Genomic DNA, 12500 nt, shown 5'->3' on the forward strand with positions numbered 1-12500 from the left:
AGGATAAATTCCCTTACTTGTAAGAATTTTCTCTTTACTTTGAATTTCATTCCTTGTTTGAATTTCCTCTCTCGTAAGAATTCCTTCTTTAATCAGAATTTCATCTTTAATCTGAATTTCCTCTTTAGTTCGAATTTTCTTTATAATTAGAATTTCATCTTCAGTTAGAATTTCCTCTTTACTTTGAATTCTCTCTTTAATCTGAATTTCCTCTTTAGTGAGAATTTCCTCTTTTGGAAAGAATGAATTAAGATTTGGAAAAGAGTCCGTGGAGCTTAGATTTGATGCGAGGTAGGCTAGTGGTGTTCCCATAAACTTGTAAGAATCTAAAAACCTAATACGAGTTATAGGTTTTGTGAATATCATTTTTGAAAATGAAATATACTTTTGACTTGTGTTTGTTATAGCAGAAATATTCCCTGGTGTTTTTGAAAGTTCATTTATAAATAGATGTGTATCATAGTTGGCGCTGTTGTGAAGAAAGACTGGAATAAAAGAAGGTAATTTATAATTAAGATTACAACAGGAATGAGCGGGACCTCTATATTTACCAGTAAGATGACAATGGTCTCTAACTTTAAACTCCTTAATTTCCCCCTCACAAATATGACAGATATTGTTCATTCTAAATTCTAATTTTTCTTCTTTGGTTAATTTCATCGGTTCATTTGTTTCTTTCATTAATTTAGTGAGTCTTATACAATCCTTTTCTAATCGTTTTACAAACTCTTGTGAAGCATTTTTTCCACGATAATGTTCAAGTTTGTTATACTTTTCTCCAACAGATGATTTGATATAATAACAAAAACCACAAGGAATATGTTTTTGATATTTATTTGTATATGGTTCTTTTGGATTAGGAGAAGCAGTATTTATCTTTTTAAGGATACATTCAAAATCAGCGTATATCACAAATGGGTGCATGATAGATTTATTATAATCTTCAAAATAAATCTTTTCACCAGGTTTAGGCATTGTAATTACAGCTGATTTATGATTACTACAATATTTTGAATGTTGTTCTAATCGTTCTTTTGTATGAAATGAATTAAGACATCGCTTACAAGGATATATTTTGTTTGCTGTTCTGAATACCTGAGAAGAGATTAATCTTGATAAATTATTGATGTATGTGTAATGTGAATTCTTTCCAACACTAAAATATAAAAGGTCAATGTGTGTTTCTTCATTTTTATAGTTGTTTGAAATTTTTAATATTTGAACTTTGTTTGTATCCGTTAATCCATATACATTAATAGAAAGATTATTCTTTTTCTCAAATTTAGGAATATCTGTTAATGGCATTGGGAATTTAAAATCTTTAATGTCCAAGGTATTCTCATATTTCATATATTGTTTTACTCTTTCTGAATTACATTTTGGTGGATGTAAGTGAGCAAGAACAGACCAGAGAAAACATTTATTATCATTGTTCTTAATATTAACAACTGCCTTCTTTAGTTTTATTTCTTTTGGTAATTCAATATAAGAAGAAGCTTTAAGAGGGTTTGATTTTAGAATGTGTATATCTAAAAAGATGATTTTTTTAATATTGAATCCACTTCCTACCACTGTATTATCAACATCCTCCTCTTGTCTTGATAGTTCTTCATAAACCCCACTATTCAAAAAATCTTGAAATGATGTTATAAAATGAAGATCTGTTCTCATATAAGGAGTTTGTTCTTCATCTTGTCTTTTCATATTCATTTTCACTCCCATATAAAACTTTAAAGTTTTTATTTCTTTTAATGTCTTTTTAATAAATTTTTCAACATCGGGTTTCACTATTTCAATTGATTCAGCTATTGATGATGGACCGGGTTCTCCAAATTGAAAAATCCTTATTTTTATATGCCCTTTAAATGCCTCATCAGTGTTTTTAATATAATAGTCTCCCTTTACTTTAAACTCATTTTTCTTGTGTTTTTGTGATTGAAGATGTTGATTATAACTACTCTTCAAAACATCCTTTGAACAGATATCACAATGTTTTCTTTCCAACTCAAGAGGAGATATTTGATGAAATAGATTAAATGTGTGTTTGTTGGTTCGGAGGTGTTTTCTATAATGTTTATATTCGTGATTACAAACATCGCAGTACGTTGTATTCACCATATTTATAGAATAAAACTTTGCTTAAACTAAAATTTTCTTGATGAAAATTTCGTTTAATTTATAGGTGAATCTGTGCTTAAAAACATTTTATCCTCCAACTTTTTCACTTAATAAATACAATGTTTCAAGACACAAAAGACAAGTTTCAATCAATCTCTTCATCTGTTAAAGATACTGAGAAATATGTCAAGGATGTAAAATTGAACAAAGATAAATATAACAACTATTGGATAAAAACTATTATGGTAAATAATATGAGTTCTTCAATTTCCTTCAGTGGAAGGGCTTTTAGTATACCTGGTAGAACATCAATTAAAGTATCTCTAACAAAAGTTTCTCCTCTCCTTCTAGTAATATATTCAAAACTAGAAAAAGCAATGAAACAAGAAAAAGTATCAAAGAACAAAAACCTTATGGATGAAGCTTTAGAAAGAAAAGATAAGACCATCTGTAATATGCAAGGAGAAATTTGTATTTTTTTCAACAACCCTAAAGATGTAAATCTTGATGAAATAAAGGATGTTAATATATCAGGTGAAATGACATTTCGTTCAATAGTAGTTAACGATAATTTTAAAATTACCTTTAATATAAAAAATGTTGTCGTTGAATCTGATAATGAAAAAAAGTATATCGATATCGATGGTAATATACAACTGAAAGTATAGATGAATTTCAGTTTAAGTAAAGTTTTACTTTATAAATATGCTAGACTTTCCTGATTCTCCATATGACAAATTTGAGAATTGTCCTGCGTGTGAAAGACAGGGATTAAACACAGAGTCAAAAGCCTATAAACAATGTATATTCTGTGATTATCTTCTAATTAATGATAATAAAAAATATAAAAAGGAAAATAATTCTTTTAGATTTACACCAAAAATGAATTACTTTACAAGATTGATTAGAGAAATGAATGTAAAGTATGAGGATGATAACACACCTTTCCTTACAAGGGAAGAAACTGAACGTATAAGAGAAATGTTCAAAGGATTGTTGTTGTATATTATTCATGGATGTAATTTTCAGGGAAATATCAACACAAGATATTGTATAAATAAAATAATGGATTATCTTGAAATTAAACCTGAACTTAGGATAAAATATAGAGTTTCTAAAAAAGCCAATAATAAATTAAATAACCTGTTTTTCAAATATATAAATGAATGATTTTTTACCTATTTGGGAAAATAAGATAAAATTTAACAACCATAAAAATCTCCCAAATTCATTAAGATGTCTCATAGTTGGTTCAAGTGGATGTGGAAAAACCTGCTTACTTTTAAAAATGCTCCTCACTCCCAACTTTTTAGATTATGATAATTTAATAATTTTCACAAAGTCGAAGTTTTCAACCAGAGTATCAACTACTCTCACAAGGTTTTAATGCTGGTCTTCAAAAAGAAGATATAATAGGTTTATTTAAACGTCAAAAAAACCTAAATGATTATAACATTGAAGATATAATTCAACTATTTTGTGATACACAGAGATGTAAAAAGAAATCAAATCTTATAACTTGTATTCTTAGTGATAATACGGATGATATACCATCTCCCCAAGATTTGGATAAATCAAAAAGAACCTCGTTATCTTTGATGATTGTGTTAATGAGAGAAACCAAACGGTAATGGACAGCTACTACACAAGAGGGAGACATTCTTCTTGTAATTGTATTTATCTTAGTCAATCGTACTTTCAACTTCCTCGTCGTTCCATCAGAAACAATGCTAATACTTTTATTTTATTCAAGTTAAATTCAATAGATATCAATAATTTTTGGAGAGATAATTCTTCTACATTATGTAGTAAAAAGAAATTTGAGGATTATATGAAGCACACGACTGAAAAATATAAATATATTGTTGTGAAACAAGATGAGATATTAAGGGATATATTTTTTGTTTTATAAACAATTACATATATAAATGACAACTATTATTATAAATCTTGTGGGTAAATCTGCTTCTGGAAAAAACTTTCATAAATCAAGGTTCTTGTGTAGTACAAATGAGAATATTGTAAATTTATTTAAAAAACACCCCGTGATACGCATTGTATCAACAACAACTAGAGCAATAAGACCTGGAGAAGTAAAAGGTGAAGATTATCACTATATTTCAGTGGAGGAACATATGCGATTGAGGAATGAAGGACAAATATTTGAGGAGGTTTCTCTTGGTACAACAAAATATTCACATTGTAAGAGTGAGTTAAAGAAACTAAAATCTGGTGGTGTTGGGATATTAGAAACTAATCCAGAAGGAACGAGACAAATTATTAAATATCTGAGCGGAGTGAAGATTTTATCATTCGGTTTTGATGTTGATGAAGAAACTCAACACAAACGTATGAAAAGCAGAGATGCAAGGATTAGTGAAGAAGAAATTACAACTCGCATTAATGTTAATAAAGAATTTGATGAAATATTTAAAGAAAAGGATTTATTTGAACACATCTACTTGAATGATGAAGAAAAGGAAAATTTCCCTGTTGATCTTTACAATTCATTAAATGATATTTTACAATAAATAAATGGATACAAAAGAAAGAGCAAGAAGATTTAAGGAACATCAAGAGTTGGTTTCAAAAGTTGTAAAACAACAGGAAGACATAAAGAAGAAACGCAGACAGAAACTAACGGGCGAAGAAGCATTTGAAAAAAAACAAGAGAAATTTTTTAAACCACTTTTAAAAACTTCCCAAGAAAAAATGAAAGATGTTTCCACAGTTCCCACAGTAGAATATACTCCTAGAAAGCTTCAAATGTTAAAAGATTTCAGTCAAATGACGGAGGAAGAATTAGAGCATTTAGGAGAATTAGAATATGATGATGAAGGTTTATTTCAACAACTGGAAGAGATTAATCAACCCCCTGATTATATTGTGAATGCTGTTCAAAACAATGAATATTCAGCGGATTCAAAAACCAAAGCAGGACTCATTCCAACAGAACAACCAGCAATATTTCATCTTGTTCAAGAAAAGGTATTGATATTTAATGATGAATTAAGGTTCTTAAGTTCTGCTCAACCCCTGTTAAACTAACTCCGAGATTAATGTTTCTTCTCACAAAAGATGGAAGACAAGGTTCAACTGTGAGGGATGAATCAAAGTATATTGATAAACCATTGGATATGGAAAATAATGATGATAGAGTATATATTGATTTGCTGAACACTCTAAATTATAAGGTTATTCTTTCTGGTAAAAGTAGGAAGAATGAGAAGGAGAAACACATTATTCAGGCTTTAAGTATCCTTGGTTCAGGTATTAGTTTTCTTCCAAATGACCCATCGCAATTAGTTAATAGACTGTTATTGTTGTTCGGCAGTAAGAAGGCTGGAAATAACAATTGTTTTAATGAAGCATCAGCCATTTTAGACCAGTTGATGAACATGAAAATAATTAATAAATCTCAATATAAAGACATTTTATCTCATATTAAATAAGATGAGAAGCACAATCCTGAGTTTTAATTTCACAACAAGCGACCACACATCTTCATTCCCATACCCACTACAACTTGACACAACAAAAGAATATGAGGCATCTTTATTGTCCATGGAGACTTATAATACCTTATTTAATATAACCGAGAAAAATGACAAGTTTAGTTATAATCCGGGAAGTGGATACAAAACGATAACAGTCTCACCCGGAGCATACGAGATTTCTCAAATATCTTCCGAAATTGCTCGTCTTATGAAAGAACAGGGTGATGAACCAAAAAATATTGTTATAAACATTCAAAAACATACTTCAAAATCAACGATTAAAGTTAAAAATAACTACAAGGTTGATTTCACAATTGATAATTCATTTAGAGAGTTATTAGGTTTCTCCTCAAAAAGATTGAAACTAATGGGACGTTTTACAGTGATAATGTCATTCAAATATCCTCAGGAATAAATTCGGTGTTAATTCACTGTGATTTGATTGATGGTGCTTATAATGATGGATTAAAAACAAATACAATATTTTCATTCAGCGCATACTCAACCCCAATTGGTTATAAATTCAATATGGAGCCTAAAAATTTGGTTTATCTACCTGTGTCAGGAAAAACCATACACAGAGTAAATTTTAGGATAACCGACCAAGATAATCGTGTGATCTCTTTTAATGGAGAAGTTATATCCATCAGAATTCACCTACGTGAAGTTTTTCAATAAATAAATACGATGGTTATTGTGAGGAAGCACGAGTTGGGAAAATATAAAATAATTACAGGGGATGGGATGTTCCTTTCCCCGTACTACAAGGGTGAAGGTATGTATCTTGGTAGAGGATACTATAAACCTAAGAGACAAAGGGGTGTCGGACATCAATTTAGAGGAGATGGGATAATTGATACTCTCATGGGTATTGGTTCAACTATTCTTAAACATAAAGACCAAATTGGTTTAACTGCTTCTGCTGTGGGAAATGTAGCAGGTGCTGTAAAGAGTATAAAAGATGCTCAGAAAGAATCTCATAAATTACAAGCAATAAAAGAAATTAAGAAAGGTAAAACTCAGTTGTCCCCCCAAGAACGACAGAAAATAATTCAAATACTTGGATCAGGGTTTCAAAAGTTTTAACATCTTTTTTCCTAAATAAATACAAGTATGGAAGCAATTGATAGTATCTATGATTTGGATGATACTATTATTATCTCAAACTCCACTAAAAAAGAAGATTACTTCAAGGTAAATGCAATAACTGGAACAGACTGGAATACAAATGGTACAAAAAGTTTTGAAATAAATAATCAACAAACCTATTTGAATCTCTCCGAAAGTTTCTTGTTGTGTAAATTTAAATTCACTAAGGCTGGGAATAACACAAACGCTACACTTGTAAATGATTTCTTCTGGAAAATGTTTGATAGTGTGCGATTGTATATTGGAACACAAGAAGTTGAAGCGGTTGATTATGTCTCTGCTGTATCTGAAATGATGAAATTTACACTCTATACATTCAGTGATAGAATGGGAAAGGGGTCTGTCGAAGGTTTTATTCCTGATATGTCAACGGGAACAAACACAGACCCTGGGTATACTCAAAGGAAAGGAATGTATAATGATGATACAAAAGCAGAAAATAGTTTTACTGTGGCAGTTCCTCTTAAAGGTATATTTGGATTTTGTGATTATGATAAAGTTCTGTATGGTCTTAAAATTAGATTTCAACTACAAAGGAATGATAATGAAAATAGATTGCTTTTTGGTGTTGGTAATGCTTTTGGTGATCAGAATAAATTTGTAATTGAGGAGATGAGTTGGTATATCAGTGAATATACTCCTAATCTTAAAACAGAAGAGATGTTGAATCGAAGACTTAACTCAAAAAAACCACTCAGTGTATCATACCTCAAAAGAAGATGTCAACACGTTAAACTCAATCAAACTACTTACACGTGGAATTTGGGTGTTCTGGAAGGAAAGCCACGATATCTGTGGATGATTTTTAAAAAGCCAGATGGTGATACTGCGACTGATAAGAATAATGCATTGAGTGATAATGCTAAGGTGAAACAACTTCGCGTTTCTCTAGATGGAACATTTTATCCACGAGATAGATTGGAAATTAATTGGGAAAAAAATGATTTTGCTGAAGCATACAAGTCTTACCAAAAGGTGTGTGAAAGTAATGGAAATAAAGAACCTATTTTGGATATGACAGCATTTAAAAGTTTGTATACAATCTATACGTTTGACCTGAGCGCTCAAAAAGAAACTATAAAGTCTAATCGAGTGGATACTTCCCTATACATTGAAAGAGGAGAGAGTGAAGAAGTTGATACATATTGTTTGCTTTTGGAAGAAACAGAATTGCAGATTAATACAGATAATGGTGTGATGATTAGTCTCACATAATTTTTTTGTTAAATAAATGAGTGGCAAAGTACCAACTGGGGTATATGTTAATCAAATCAATCTTCATAAACTATCATCTTGTGTTCAAAATCAAAAGCCTTGTACGATTAACGTTAATACAATTCAGAGAAAAGGAGCAGTAAGAATTGATGTTTTGCTCACAAGAGAACAGGTTAAAATCTTGAATGACACTGGCTCACTTAAAATTAAAATGACAAAACCAATGTTAAAATATTCAATAAGAGAGACGAGTGGAGGATTTCTCCCATTTCTAATTCCTTTATTTGCTGGGTTAAGTGCGGTTGGAGCATTGACGGGTGGTATTTCAACAGCGGTCAAAACTGCCAACGAAAGGAAGGCTCAACTCCAGGCTCAAAAAGAATTGGAAAGACATAACAAAGAGTTGGAGAAACAAATTAGTGGAAGTGGTGTAATTGTAGATTTTGCTGAAAAACTTGAAGGTCTGCCTGATAAAGCGAGATTGTTAGTTGGAGATATGCTTTCTTCTATAGCACAAGCAGGTGTAAAATTAACGAAAAGAGGTAATGGATTATATCTTTCTAATAAATAAATGAGCATTGATGAGTGGTTGAAAGAATTTGGAAAGAATACAACATCAAATTTACAACTTGCCAAATATTGTAAGAAATTAAAAATTCATAATGTGGTTATTTGTATGAGAGATGAATTAACAAATGTGTCGAAACATACAAAGAATATTATTATGAACTTAGAAGATAATGATGGGAACGGTTCTCATTGGGTTTGTATTTTTAATAGTCAAGACAAATATTATTTTGATAGTTTTGGTCTTCCACCACCTGTTGAAGTCATAAAATTCTTACAGAATGGTGTTTATCAAACATTTCAAGTCCAAGAATTAAATTCCAAGTGTTGTGGTCAATTATGTCTATATGTGTTATTTCAACTCAACAAAAATAAAAAATTTTATGATATTATTTTTAATCTAATATAAATGACTTATGTTGGTAAAGATGGTTCTATCTTTGGTGTATCTCAAGAACTGGATATTGATTTATCAAATTATTACACAAAGGCACAGGCTGAACGATATAAATATAATATAAACAAAAATATTAACATGAAAAATGCTTATAAATTAAAAAATTATCCAAGCCCGACTGACGCGAATGACTTGGTGAGATTAAGCGATTTATCACAATATATATACTTAAATAAAACGGCTGTGTATTCTAAAGATACAGAAGTGTTGATATTATCTCCAGGTCATACAGAATTCACAGTTCGAATTAAAATAAATTTTTATAAAGAAGGGCGTATCGTTTGTATGAGAATAGAACAATGGGGGTATGATATGAATGATTTAGGGTATAATTGGTCATTTAAAATTAACCTCGAAGACCTGGAACAATTAAATCAGTCTCGTAAGGAAGAATATTATCCACTTGGTATCGAGAATGAGTTTTGTGGAGCCACGATTAGTAAACAACAAATAAAAGAATTTAATAAGGGTAAATATAATAATGGTTTTGCCCTTGTTTATCTCATGAAAACAGAAAAAACAGGATTATATATAATAAGTAAGGAAATACAAAATGATTTAACTATGGGAAGATGGGGAGGTGTTTCGTGCCATAATATTATTCTAACATATATTTCTAATACATAAATGACAGCAAGAAGGCTTCAAGAAAATTATCATTTCTGTGTTCAAGCATACCTTCAAGAAAAGGGTATTCGGTATTTTAATAAATATGTTCTACAACATAAGAATGAGGTATTTTCAATAAAAGATTGGCATTATGCTGATGTTGATAAACCAACAACTTTAGATTTAATTAGAATGTTAAATAATGAAAAAATTATAAGGTTAAGAAAAGGTAAGGCTCTTTTAGAAATTCAAAAGAAATTTTATTGGTATCCTGTTGTAAAAAAATTATTTTGGATACAGGAATAACAAGAAATCCTGATGAATATATGTATAATATTCTATGGGGTGTAAACGATTCAAGTATAGTAAGGGATGAGGAAGGAGTTGAAGAAGAGAGGGAAGAGGAGGAAAAGGAGGAGGAGGAGAGAGAGAAGGAGGAAAGAGAGAAGAGAGAGAGGGAGGAAAGAGAGAGAATGAATAAATATCAAAATATGGAAACCAGTGAGATTCAAAAAAGAATAGAGGTATTAAAGAAATTAACTTATCTCACCAGGGAGGAATACAAATAATTAAAAAGTCTATTTGCAATACTTTCGACAAGACTATCGACATCGAGAAGACATGTATTTTAATTCAAGTTTTTTCTTAAATAAATGGAGGAGAGAGTGAAGGCATTTCTAAGGATTCTTTATGTTTTAAAAATTAAGATTCAAATGTGCATGTTGGAAACTAAAAAGGTTTTTGCACTCTGCAGAAATTTTTCTCATAAATAAATGAGTTATTGTCTCAAATGTAAAAAGAAAACTAATACTAAAAATATTTCATATATTAAAAGTAAAAATAACAGGGTTATACAAAAAGGTATATGTTCGGTGTGTGGTTCAAAAAAATCAATTTATCTCCAAACACAAACTCGGAGGAGATATACAAAAGTTTTTATCAGGAAGTAAATTTACAACTACTGGAATACCAGGGGAATTACATCTTCCAGGGTATTCTTTCTGTGGTCCAGGCACAAACTTGGATAAAAGATTAGATGAGGCAGACAATCCTAAATCCTGGAGTAAACCAATCAATAGAGTTGATGAAGTGTGCATGAGACACGATATTGATTATGGGAATACCACAACGTTGGAAGAAAAGCATGAAGCCGATAGAGAAATGTTATATAATTTGTCTCTGATACAAAATCCAACCTTGAGAGAAAAAGTTGATAGCTTCATCGTGAAGAAGATGATTAGTGCTAAATTGAAACTTGGACTTGGAAATTCAAAAAACTTATAGGCTCTAATGATGCCATTAAGACTGAAGAGCAATTAGCTGATGAATTACATAAACCAATATTCACAAAGTTTCAGAGAAGGAAAGTTTATTCCAAGGAAGTTGATTATATCTGGTCTGCTGATTTGATTGAACTCAATAATGATAAGGGGTACAAGTATGCTTTAACCGTTATTGATTTGAGGAGTAGATATGCGTGGGTTGTCCCTTTAAAAAACAAAACAGGTAATACTCTTATGTTAGCTTTTCAACAGATATTTAATAAAAGTAAGAGAAAACCTAAGAAATTGTGGACTGATGAGGGTAGAGAGTTTTATAACAAGACATTTATGAATTTTCTAAAAAATAACAGTATTACATTATACAGTACCTTTAATGAAGGGAAGGCAGTTGTTGTTGAACGTTTTAATCGTACCTTAAAAGAGAGACTATATAAAAAATTCACACAACTCGGTTCACAACAATGGTCATCTTTTATTCAGGATATTGTGGATAAGTATAATGACACGATTCACACGTCAACGAATATGAAGCCATCAGAAACATTTACAAAATTAAAATATGAAAAAGAGATTAATGTCAGAAAACCTAAGTTCAAAGTTGGTGATATCGTAAGAATATATAGGTGGAAATCTCATTTTGAAAAGGGTTTTACTGAACGATGGACGAAAGAACTTTTTAAAATTGTTGATGTAATAGATACAGTTCCTTGGACTTATAAAATATATGATTTGGAAGGGGAAGAGATTTTAGGTTCATTTTATTCACAGGAATTACAAAAGACAAAACTAAGCAGATAATACACCTTTGTGGACACTCGAGGGCCAAGTCCGAGGTGTATAACAGTATATAATGTGTGTCAAGGGGGACGTTCTTAGATCTGTGAACCCCAAACACAGAATCCTCAACTGAATAGTCAAGGTTTAACTTTTGTTTGTGTGTGTGTGTGTAATGGGAGCAATAGGTTGGCGCTTCACTCCCTCCTACTATACACCGTTGTGGACACTCGAGGGCCAAGTCCGAGGTGTATAACAGTATATAATGTGTGTCAAGGGGGACGTTCTTAGATCTGTGAACCCCAAACACAGAATCCTCAACTGAATAGTCAAGGCTTAACTTTTGTTTGTTGATGTGTATGTGTGTGTGTCCCAACCCTCACATTCAAAATCTCAACCCCAACCCTCACATTCAAAATCTCAACCCCAACTCAATCCTCGCCCAACACAATGTCTTTTTCAAAATGAGATTTCCACCTATATATATATATTTTTACGTTTTTTTTTCTTCTTCCAATTCTGTCTTTTAAGGCTTTCAGGTTTGATGACGTAGAAAGGGGGAGTAAGCCTGCACTTTCTTCCCAGAACTTTCTTGATCTTGCTCCCATCAAGCACCATCCGACAAAGAACTACATCGATAGGTTTAGATCCCAAAGAGTGATAGCAACTCCAAAAGTCTTCAAAATATAAATAAATAAAATAATAATAATAATAAATAAATAAATAAATAAATAAAAGCCCCCAAAAAAGTTTCAAGTGTCCAACATAAACCCAACTTTCCAAGTCTTCAAGGTATAACCAAATTCCCGTTGAGTTTCCAAGATATGTATC

General features: G+C 31.0%; 1 long non-coding RNA gene across 1 annotated transcript in view; it reads right to left on the reverse strand.

Annotated features, from left to right (window-relative positions):
• Nucleotides 1–11347: 11347 nt before the first annotated feature.
• Nucleotides 11348–12500, reverse strand: part of LOC147022206 (uncharacterized) — a 3214-nt gene continuing 2061 nt past the window's right edge. The window contains exon 2 of the long non-coding RNA XR_015061113.1: nucleotides 11348–12500. This exon is cut by the window's right edge and continues 736 nt beyond it. This is a non-coding gene — a long non-coding RNA (uncharacterized LOC147022206).

The sequence above is a fragment of the Eptatretus burgeri genome, chromosome 8 (genome assembly GCF_056783735.1).
Source record: "Eptatretus burgeri isolate ZD-2024b chromosome 8, Ebu_testis_v1, whole genome shotgun sequence".
Lineage (NCBI taxonomy): Eukaryota > Metazoa > Chordata > Myxini > Myxiniformes > Myxinidae > Eptatretus > Eptatretus burgeri.